This window comes from Thamnophis elegans, chromosome 2 (genome assembly GCF_009769535.1).
Source record: "Thamnophis elegans isolate rThaEle1 chromosome 2, rThaEle1.pri, whole genome shotgun sequence".
Taxonomy (NCBI): domain Eukaryota; kingdom Metazoa; phylum Chordata; class Lepidosauria; order Squamata; family Colubridae; genus Thamnophis; species Thamnophis elegans.
Window position 1 is genome coordinate 158,123,288 of NC_045542.1, and position 11,975 is coordinate 158,135,262.

General features: G+C 42.4%; 1 pseudogene; it reads left to right on the forward strand.

The window, feature by feature from the left end:
• Positions 1-1,538: 1,538 nt before the first annotated feature.
• LOC116503100 lies at positions 1,539-8,025 on the forward strand (annotated as a pseudogene).
• Positions 8,026-11,975: the final 3,950 nt, after the last annotated feature.

The following is an 11,975-nucleotide window of genomic DNA, read 5'->3' on the forward strand; positions in this document are numbered from 1 at the left end:
ATGTAGATGAGGTAGGGTACGTGGTTCTCTTGCTCCTCCTGTAGAGGGCGTTTTTTAAGAGGCTTTTTTAAACACTTAAGCAGAGTCATCCATTGGGGACTCTGGCAGCCAGTAACCCAGCCTGACCTCAGCAGCTCTTGCCTTTTTCCTTTTATATTTTTACATTTTCATGATGGCAGGCAAGAGCAGAGTTGAAATCCTCTGTGATTGTGAAACAGCTGGAAAAGGTATGTGGGTCGGAGGGAGGGGAGGAATTCAAAATTAATGTAATTTTTAAAGTAATATATGTGTTTTTGTGTGTGTGTGTGCGTGTGTTGTTTCTTCACTCAAACAAACTCTCAATTTGAGAGAGAGTTTGTTTGAGAAGAGGGAGGGTGGTAGAAGAGGCAGCGAGGGCAGCTGGCCAGCTTTCTTTTACCCGTCTCTGCAGCCGGGCTGGCACTTTCTTTCTTTTGCCCAGAGGCGGGCAAAACAAATTAATCCCAAATGAAGATGAAATAATACGAAAGATTATGGATTGTGGCGAAATGGATAAACTAACTAAAAGAAATCCAGGGAAAGGAAGAATCAGAATTCTACCAGATATGGGATAAATGATATAGGTGGATGGAGGAAAGAAACAAAAATCAATGGAAGAATATAACAAAACTCAAAAATAATAGTTCTGAGTAAAATAAGAGGGTTAAGCATGATGAAATCTAAATGAAATACAATACAAGGGGAAATAATATAAGGTGAGCGGTATCGATTGATGATTGCTATTATAAAAAACAGGAAGTTCCCGTTCGTACTGTATTGTATAAATGTGGTGTACGTCTAATTTTTGTGTTTGTGTATTTTACATGTTTGTTAATAAAAACCTTTTTTTTAAAAAGCGGCTTTTGCCCGACCCGCCGCTATGTCCGACATAGAGTCAGGACACTTCTATGTCGGACGTAGAAAGAAAGCGGCTTTTTCCCACCCCACCTCTATATCAGACATAGTGGTGGGGCGGGCAAAAGCCGCTTTTTTCTTTTGCCGCACTGGAAGCTTTCAAAAAGAGATTTGATGGCCACCTCTGAAATGGTAGAGCAGAGGGATGGACTAGAAGACCTTTAAGGTCCCTTCCCACTCTATTATTCTGTTATATATTGTATTCATCTTAATTACAGTGATTCTAGCCAATAATTGCTATACGAAGAATTTGTATTGACCCAAGTCATGGTTGAATGCAAATGTGAACTTGGATCTCCATAATCTTCAATATGTCAAATAAATCATAATTAATCGAAGGTTATTTTAGCATTGTGGAATATTTCCTTTTTACCTTTAATGTATACAGTGTTTTTTTTTACATATAGGAATTGGGCATGTCTAGTCTAATGAGAAGGACTAGCGGAGACATAACAACAGTGTTCCAATATTTGAGGGGCTCCTATGAAGACAAAGACGTCCATTTATTTTCCAAAGTACCAAAAGAAACGATGGATGGAAACTAACCAAAGAGAGATGCAACCTATAACTAAAAGAAAATTCCAAGTAGAATGGTGGTCTTATTTACAGATACAACCAAGGTTTGCACAGGATAGGAAGAAGAAAGGTATTACCAAAGATTACACAATTTTAGATAAACCTTTGATGCAGACAGACAACAGGTTGATCAAAGTGTTATATAGATTTTTCTTGGAACATAAGCTAGAGGAGGAACATGTCAAAGAAATTATGGTCTCCTGGGTGAAAAAATTTGATTATAATGGGGAATTGGCTAAGTGGTAAAAACTTTGGATACTTAATCGGAAACTAACATTGGCTACGTCGTATAAAGAAAAATTTTATAAGATGTTCTACAGATGGCATCTCCCCCCCAACACGGCTATATAATGTGAATGTATGTTCACTTTGACTTTGCGGTACTGCATTGTTTTAAATGTAAAAATAATAAAAATATACTCAAAAAAAAAATCCTACCAATTACAGCAATCAACCAATGGAATAGCTTGCCTTCAGAAGTTTTGGGTCCTCCATCACTGGAAACTTTCAAAAAGAGATTTGACGGCCACTTCTGAGGGGTGGACTAGAAGACCGTTAAGGTCCCTTCCCACTCTATTATTCTGTTATATACTGTAGTCATCTTAATTACAGCGATTCTAGCCAATAATTGCTATTCTAAGAATTTGTATTGACCCAAGTCAACCAGAGAATTCCATGGTTGCATACCAATGTGAACTTGTGTCTCTGTAATCTTCAATGTGTCAAATAAATCATAATTAATCTAAGGTTATTTTAGCATTTTGGGATATTTCCTTTTTACCTTTAATGTATATGGTATTATTTTTTAATATGTATGTCTTCTGCAACCATTTTATAAGCAATTTCTTTGAATCTTACAGGCAAAGAGGATGCCAATAAGAGAACTCCGGATACCTGAGAATAACAAGCAACGTTAAAAAGGAAAGTTAATCAAGCCAGAAATCAAAACATTTCCATCTCCTACAGAAATCCACAAAATTCTCCTTCTTCCCCAGCAGGTAATCAAGAAGAGATTTCGAACTGGAAAACGTAGAATATGCAGAACACAAGGATACATTACACGTAGTTCTCGACTTATAACAGTTCATTTAGTAACTATTCAAAGTGACAGGGCCACTGAAAAACCTGACTGATGACCATTTTTCACACTTATGACTATTGCAGAAGCCCCATGGTAACGTGATCTATATTTGAATCCTTGGCAGCTAACTCACATTTATGACGGTTGCCATGTTTTACGGTGACATGATCCCCTTTTGCGGCTCCACAGATGTGGCTATCATGGGCAAAGTGCGTATTTCAAATCACAACTAAGTGTGCATGAAATGATCCACATTGGAGAAAAGCAATACTAATGTGGCCAAAGCTTTAGTCAGAACTGCTCCTTGTGGTTGGTTCATGGAAGGACCCACATAGGGGAGCCCTACATGTGCTCCCAAGGAACTGAGCTTGGCAACTTGGTGATACATTAGAGAACTCCCACCAGGGAGAATCCTGACTGTGAGAAAAGTTTCACTCTGAACTCCAGCCTGGTAATATATTAAAGGATGCACACAAAAAAGAAATCATATGAATGTTCTGATTGCGGGGAATGTTTCAGCAAGAATTCCAACCTGTTGAGACACCAGAGGACTCACACAGGAGAGAAACCCTTTGAATGTCCTGAGTGTGGGAAAGGTTTCAGGTACAAGTCCATCCTGTTGAGGCACCAGAGGACTCACACAGGAGAGAAACCCTTTGAATGTCCTGACTGTGGGAAAGGTTTCAGTTACAAGTCCATCCTGTTGACACACCAGAGGACTCACACAGGGGAGAAACCCTTTAAATGTCCTGACTGTGGGAAAGATTTCAGTGACAGGTCCAACCTGGTGATGCACCAGAGGACTCACACAGGGGAGAAACCTTTCGAATGTCCTGATTGTGGGAAAAGTTTCAGTTACAAGTCCATCCTGTTGACACACCAGAGGACTCACACAGGGAGAAACCCTTTAAATGTCCTGACTGTGGGAAAGGTTTCAGTCAGAATTCCAGCCTAGTAATACACCAGAGGACTCATACAGGAGAAAACCCTTTAAATGTCCTATTTGTGGGAAAGGTTTTAGTGATAATTCCAGCCTGGTGACACACCAGAGGACTCACACAGGAGAGAAACCTTTCGAATGTCCTGATTGTGGGAAAAGTTTCAGTAACAGGTCCGTCCTGTTGATACACCAGAGGACTCACACAGGAGAGAAACCGTACGAGTGTCCTGACTGTGGGAAAGGTTTCAGTCAGAATTCCATCCTGATGAGACACCAGAGGACTCACACAGGAGATAAACCCTTTGAATGTCCTGACTGTGGGAAAGCTTTCAGTCAGAATTCCTACCTAGTGATACACCAGAGGACTCACACAGGAGAGAAACCCTTTGAATGTCCTGATTGTGGGAAAGGTTTCAGTCAGAATTCCAGCCTAGTGCAACACCAGAGGACTCACACAGGAGAGAAACCCTTTGAATGTCCTGAATGTGAGAAAAGTTTCAGTAACAGGTCCGTCCTGTTGATACACCAGAGGACTCACACAGGAGAAACCCTTTAAATGTCCTGACTGTGGGAAAGATTTCAGTGACAGGTCCAACCTGGTGATGCACCAGAGGACTCACACAGGGGAGAAACCTTTCGAATGTCCTGATTGTGGGAAAAGTTTCAGTTACAAGTCCATCCTGTTGACACACCAGAGGACTCACACAGGGGAGAAACCCTTTAAATGTCCTGACTGTGGGAAAGGTTTCAGTCAGAATTCCCACCTGGTGATGCACCAGAGGACTCACACAGGGGAGAAACATTTCGAATGTCCTGATTGTGGGAAAAGTTTCAGTTACAAGTCCATCCTGTTGACACACCAGAGGACTCACACAGGGGAGAAACCCTTTGAATGTCCTGATTGTGGGAAAGGTTTCAGTCGGAATTCCCCGTGACACACCAGAGGACTCACACAGGGGAGAAACCCTTTAAATGTCCTGACTGTGGGAAAGGTTTCAGTCAGAATTCCCACCTGGTGATGCACCAGAGGACTCACACAGGGGAGAAACCTTTCGAATGTCCTGATTGTGGGAAAAGTTTCAGTAAGAGGTCCGTCCTGTTGATACACCAGAGGACTCACACAGGAGAAAACCCTTTAAATGTCCTGTTTGTGGGAAAGGTTTTAGTGCTAATTCCAGCCTGGTGACACACCAGAGGACTCACACAGGAGAGAAACCTTTCGAATGTCCTGATTGTGGGAAAGGTTTCAGTAACAGGTCCGTCCTGTTGATACACCAGAGGACTCACACAGGAGAGAAACCGTACGAGTGTCCTGACTGTGGGAAAGGTTTCAGTCAGAATTCCCTCCTGATGAGACACCAGAGGACTCACACAGGAGAGAAACCCTTTGAATGTCCTGACTGTGGGAAAAGTTTCAGTCAGAATTCCCACCTGGTGATGCACCAGAGGACTCACACAGGGGAGAAACCTTTTGAATGTCCTGACTGTGGGAAAGGTTTCAGTCACAATTACTACCTAGTTATACACCAGAGTACTCACACAGGAGAGAAACCCTTTGAATGTCCTGACTGTAGGAAATGTTTCAGTCACAAGTCCATCCTGTTGAGACACCAGAGGACTCACACAGGAGAGAAACCCTTTGAATGTCCTGACTGTGGGAAAGCTTTCAGTCAGAATTCCAGCCTAGTAATACACCAGAGGACTCATACAGGAGAGAAACCCTTTAAATGTCCTATTTGTGGGAAAGGTTTTAGTGATAATTCCAGCCTGGTGACACACCAGAGGACTCACACAGGAGAGAAACCTTTCGAATGTCCTGATTGTGGGAAAAGTTTCAGTAACAGGTCCGTCCTGTTGATACACCAGAGGACTCACACAGGAGAGAAACCGTACGAGTGTCCTGACTGTGGGAAAGGTTTCAGTCAGAATTCCATCCTGATGAGACACCAGAGGACTCACACAGGAGATAAACCCTTTGAATGTCCTGACTGTGGGAAAGCTTTCAGTCAGAATTCCTACCTAGTGATACACCAGAGGACTCACACAGGAGAGAAACCCTTTGAATGTCCTGATTGTGGGAAAGGTTTCAGTCAGAATTCCAGCCTAGTGCAACACCAGAGGACTCACACAGGAGAGAAACCCTTTGAATGTCCTGAATGTGAGAAAAGTTTCAGTAACAGGTCCGTCCTGTTGATACACCAGAGGACTCACACAGGAGAGAAACCGTACGAGTGTCCTGACTGTGGGAAAGGTTTCAGTCAGAATTCCATCCTGATGAGACACCAGAGGACTCACACAGGAGATAAACCCTTTGAATGTCCTGACTGTGGGAAAGCTTTCAGCACAAATTCCCACTTAGTGATACACCAGAGGACTCACACAGGAGAGAAACCCTTTGAATGTCCTGACTGTGGGAAAGGTTTCAGTCAGAATTCCAGCCTAGTGCAACACCAGAGGACTCACACAGGAGAGAAACCCTTTGAATGTCCTGACTGTGGGAAAGGTTTCAGTCAGGGTTCCAACCTAGTGATACACCAGAGGACTCACACAGGAGAGAAACCCTTTGAATGTCCTGATTGTGGGAAAGGTTTCAATCGGAATTCCCACCTAGTGACACACCAGAGGACTCACACAGGAGAGAAACCGTAGGAGTGTCCGGTTTGTGGGACAAGTTTCAGTTCCAGTTTCCGCCTGGTGCAACACCAGAGGATAGAAATCATGTCAGTGTCCATATGGGGAATGTTTCATTAGAAAATTCTACCTCATGAGTCACCAGAGAACTCATATAGGAGCAAAACCGAATGAGTGTCCCGTTTGTGGCAAAGGTTTCACTCAGAATTCTAACTTGATGAAACATCAGAGGTCTCACACGGGAGAGAAACCCTTTGAATGTCTTGACTGTGGAAAAGGTTTCACTACAAAATTATAGCTCACAAATCACCAGATGATACACACAGGAGAGAATGCTTTTGAATGTGCTGACTGTGGGAAAAGTTTCACCAAGAATTCCAGTTTGGTTAAACACCAGAGGACACACAAAGGAGAAACCGTATCAGTGTTCTCTTTGTGGCAAAAGTTTCAGTCAGAATTCCAACATGGTGATACATCAGAGGTCACATGAAAAACACGGAATGCCCTATTTAGGAAAAAGTTTTCAATGCAATTCCAACCTAGTGAAACACGAGAGGACTCACATGGGAGCGCCTTTCAAATGGCCAGTGTGGATAGTACTTTTGGCCAAAATGTCTCCTTATCGCAGGGTTGTCAAACTAGATTTCATTGAGGGCTGCATCATGGTTCTGTTTGACCTGGGTGGAGGGCTGTGGTGGAAGTGGACAGGGGGGCATAGCTATCTTGACGTCACTTGTGTTGGGGGCGCCTGTGGAAGCCCGAGTGCTTTACCAACAAAAATGGGATTTCGAGCTCCATTTTCGGCTGCAGTGGTCTCCTGCAACCCTCTATCAATAAAAACGGAGCTCAGGAGGGTCTCCTGCGTCCCCCGCAACCTCCATTTTTAGTTGCAATGGCCTCCTGCAATCCTCTGCCAGTGCAAATGCTGACAGAGGCACCATGGGCCAGTCCGATGTTTTCACGACAGCCCTGCGGCACGGATTTAACCCCCCTGCGGCCCGCATCTGACCCTGGGCCTTGGGTTTGACACCCCTTCCTTATTGCATACAACTAAACATATAAGAGGCAAAAGTTGATGAGTTTGGAGAAGGTTTGAATTTCATTTTGAACTGCCGTTGAGAGTGTAGGTGAGAACACTGAATATTGGCCTCATCTGAATACTGGCTGATCATTTTGCTTCTCTTCCTGATGAAGCCGTCAAATGAATGGGCAAATTGTTAAGCTCAACAGTGGCTACTTCAGAGTTTGGAGAATCCCACCCTTGGGTCCTCCTAGCCCTTTCCCTTCCTCACAGGTCCCAATAGGTCAGTCGTCCCCCATAGGCTCCCCACATGGTTCCTTAGTCCTCCCCACCCCCCCACAAACACAAACAGGATCTCCACTTCTACTGGATCCCTGCAGTCCTTAGGCCTGACTCCCACCCTACCAGGCATCACAGCCTCCTCCATACCTTTTGAAGATCTCTGAATCTCATGTGGGGAAAGGGGACAGGGCATGTATCTCTGGGCTGTGTGACTGCCTAATAGAAGGAGCCATTCCTTTGACTGTGCCCGGGATTCATCCGTAGGCCATGCAGTGAACTTGTGGAAGCAGCTGTCATTTTGCCATGGCTGCCTGTGTCAATAAGGCGGCTGCTTCTTGGTCACTGGGAGTGGGACAAATTGTTCTGTTTTGCTACCTTAACACTTTGTAGACTGTGTTAAGGAATTGTGAGTGCAATGAAAATGGTGTCTGCCTCTGGGAGATCTCCAAAAGGGCAGGCCATGTATCCCTGGGGTTCATGATGAGTGGACAAGTTCCTCTTGGCCAGCATTGTGCTGCAGTTGCCAATAACAGCCAATGTAGTCCTAGGTTGCATCAAGAGGGAATAATGTGAAGACAACAAGAAAATATAGAATTGCTTTACACAATACAACACTTAGAATACATAGTTGAGTGCTGGTCACCATGATATAAAAACGTTGAGACACTGGAAAATGTGCAAGAAGAGCAACCAAGGGGGACAAGATAGCTGTTTTCAAGTACTTATGCATCTGACACAAAGAAGAGCAGATTGACTTACTCTCTAGGGCACCAGATGGCAGGATAAGAATAATGGGCAGAAGCTAGTTAAAATGAGGCCCAGCCTAGAAGATATACATATACATGTATATGTATATTGTATATGGTATATATTTAAAGTCACAACGCCTGGTATGCCCCAATTATGGGAGGAAGCTAACTGCTTCCATTCTCAGTCCATCGGCTCGTCACAAGAGACCATCCAGACAGAAAGCCCAATATTTTAAGATTGCCTTTGTTACATTTATACATACATACATACATACATACATGTATGCATGCATGCATATATTTTGTCAGAGCAATTAATCAGTGGAATAGTTTGCCTCCTGGTTTTGTGGGTCACTGGAGGTTTTCAAGAGTAGACTGGACAACCATTTGAGAGGGATGGTTTAAGTGTCCTGCCTTGAAGAGCAGGTTGGACCAGAAGACCTCTGAGGTCCCTTCCAAGCCTATAATGCAACGTTTCCATGAATTTGGAGGCAGTTTAGAAGATAGGTAAAGAGCAACCACATGAACTTGCTTCTTGTGTCATTTTTTTTGGGGGGGGGGAAATTATTCAGAAAATTAATATCAATAAAACTCCAAAAAACCCCACAAAGCTTTAAAAGCAAAGCAAAAATAGAAACAAGGTTTAAAAAGAATGCAAAAAATGTGCAAAAACAGATTTACATACACTATCCCCTCCCCTTGAGTATTCATACGTATGTCGGAGCAATATGAGTTACCTCCCCTTGTGAAGCAGGCCCAAAATTTATAAAGTTCTACATCTATTTACAAACAATTAGATTTTCATCAATCTACTACACGAGAGGCAAAGTGGTTAACAGGTGAATAAACAGCAAAATTAAAATCGCATTAACAATTTTTTGCATTTAATTTGTATAAAGTCCAGAATGGCTTTTTATTTACCATAATCATTGTCTATGATCTATCCGGGATGAAATATCTTTGTTTGATTCTTACAAATAAAACTTTTTCTTAATATTTTGGTGGACTACAATAAAACAAGTATTGTGTTTTATTTCTCAAAATCATAAATCTTTGTTGTCGATACATTTTCACCACAGTCCAGTCCAATAGTTTTCCAGTTGGATATGGCAAGTCCATTTCCCAGCGACAACCAACTTCAATTCAAAGTCCGTTCATCACACATCGAATCTGTTCACTCCAAATCTGTAGAATCCACATCTCCTTCAGCCTTCTCCAAACAGTTTCCAAACCATGGCGAGGAATCTCTTAAGATGTGGCTGTGCTCCCTATGGAAGCTTCTTGGGAAGAGCTCAGGCTCACCAAGGGATTCATTTCTGTGCGCTCATAATCCCAAACGCTTCCATCAGTTTTTCAGGCCATTTCCAGGCTCTTTTTGGAGCCATTTTTGTGCTGTTTTTGTTTATTTTGGGGTTGTTTTTAAGGAGTTCCTGGGGGGGAGGAGCCGCCGCCGTCGGGAGCTCAACAAAGCTCCTGCCAGGACTCTGGTTCGTATATCTTATAAGATCTATAGATATCTCCCCTTTCTGGCAGAAAGGGGCAGGAGAAGGTCAGTCATTAGGATCTCTTTGTAATTCATAGCTTTTCTTTTTGCTGTGAATGGAGAAGAGGTTCAACATTAGCTGAGTCTTTACTCCGGCCAGTTTTTCCGCGCTGCCTTTTTTGCAGCCTAGGCAGGACTGCCTCCCCCCCCCAGGACCGCCAAGCTATTTAAAAGCCAATCCGGGCGGGATGTACCATTCCCAGGAATTTCTTCCATTACTATAAAATCCAGCTTCAATTTCGCAAAGGCTCCCTTCTTTTTTAGCTGCGTCACAAGAATGGGCTCGTAGCTTTGTGTTTGATGTGACGTACTTAGTTAGCCCTACCCTCCTGAAGGCTTCTCCGTACTAATTGCTAAAAGATTATGGGAGCAAGACTTTGATTTTTGGCTCGCTTGATTGCTTGTCTTTATTTTTATTCTGGAATGGCTCCCAAATCTAAACAGAAGCGCTTCCTTAAAACATAATCTCCAAAAACTGCTATGAAGTCGCTACCCTTGTCTCCTACAACCCTCCACGGGAGAATTGCTAACACAAGATTTCTTCTCAAAACGCTTAATGATTTCAGACAGAGATTAATCAACTGATATCGGATTTATGTCAATTTGATGCTAAAATTGCTCAGGCAAAGCAGGATATGATCGGAGTAATGACAGTCATGACAGATTATATTGCTGAAACGGAGGACAAATTGGAACTTTTGGAAGAAACTAACCTTAATCTGATATCAAAAATTCAAACGTGCAACAGGAAATTGAAACTGCTCAAAAAGAACTTGTTATGATAAATTATGATAAGACTGCTTTTGCTATAAGAGTTAGAGGACTGGCGTGAAAACCAACAGGAGAATTTGAAAAAGACTTCTTTGAGGCTTTCAGCCGCTTGGTGGGAAGTCCGGGACTTAACTTTGATTGGCAGATTCAAAGAATTTACCGCCAGAATTCCTGGGTAGCAAAACAGCGACAGCTTCCGAGGACATAATAATATCTTTAATACAAGGGAATCTAGAAATGAGATAATACAGAGGCTTTACGGAAAGAGGTTGAGAATTGATGGGAGGACTTGATTGTTTTTAAAGAGATACCATTCAAATATTAAGAACAAGGAGACAGTATGCTTTCTTAACCCAGAACTCAGAAACTCTCAGATTCCATACAAATGGGAAGTCCCACTGGTATTACAGTTACATTTGGCAACCAAAAACACCGCATTAATTCTGTCTGTGAAGCCCAAAAATTTTACTACGAGACCTTGAAGGCGGGACTTCCTGATTCATCCAGACCTGGAGAGAGACAAGGAGAAGGAGAAGACAAACAGCGAGACACGTGGCTACAAGGCGGAGGGTGTTGCTTTTCTCTTCCGGAAGGGCAGAAGACTACAGAATAAAGACTAAGCGATGTTTTTAAAGCTTTATGATTTCCGTCTGGGATAAAATGGAAAGTGGCATATCGATGATGAGACATGGAGACTGAAAGAAGCGTTGCTGATTGTGGACATATATTGTACATAAGTTTTGTCTGAACTCTAACTCAAATTGCGCATGAACCATTTTCTAAGGCGAGGAGAGCGAAATTGTGATTTTTCTGAGTTGTGGTTTGGGACGAACGGAGTTGGGAGGTGTGTGGAGAGGGAGGGGTAGCGAAAGCTTAACTAGATTACCTGGGGCTAGAACGCAAGCTGATGTTGTTTGATTGCTATCTCAATATAAGGTTAAGAAAGATTGGTCGGAGAATCTTCAGGAAGTGAGTAAACATGGGCGGATCAATGAATGTGGATAAATATATATGTGGATATGGATAAAGGCAGGGTGGAAGGTAAAAAATTTATATGTGGAGGTGGGTAAGGATAGAAAGGGAGGTGTTGGAAATGAAAAATGAAAGAAGTATTTGAGCTTAATGGTGTTATAGAAAGGTTTGGATATTTGGATAAAAAAAGAGATAATTAAAGGTCTGAATAGATAGACAAAGCAACGAGACTTTTAGTTGGGGAATCCTAATTGATCAACTTACCTGGCTCTAATACAGTTTGAAACCTGCAAGTAGCAAAATAACCGAAATTTGGAATGAACTACATTGTTTAAGGTTTATAGATAATGGGAAGCTGTGTTAACGTAGTGGGTTTATGACCCTTTTTGCTTCTTTCTTCTTTTTGTGTGTGAGTGTGTGTTTTTTTTTTAATTTCTTATTTCTAATATTTTTCCTTTTTCTTTTTGGCTTTACTT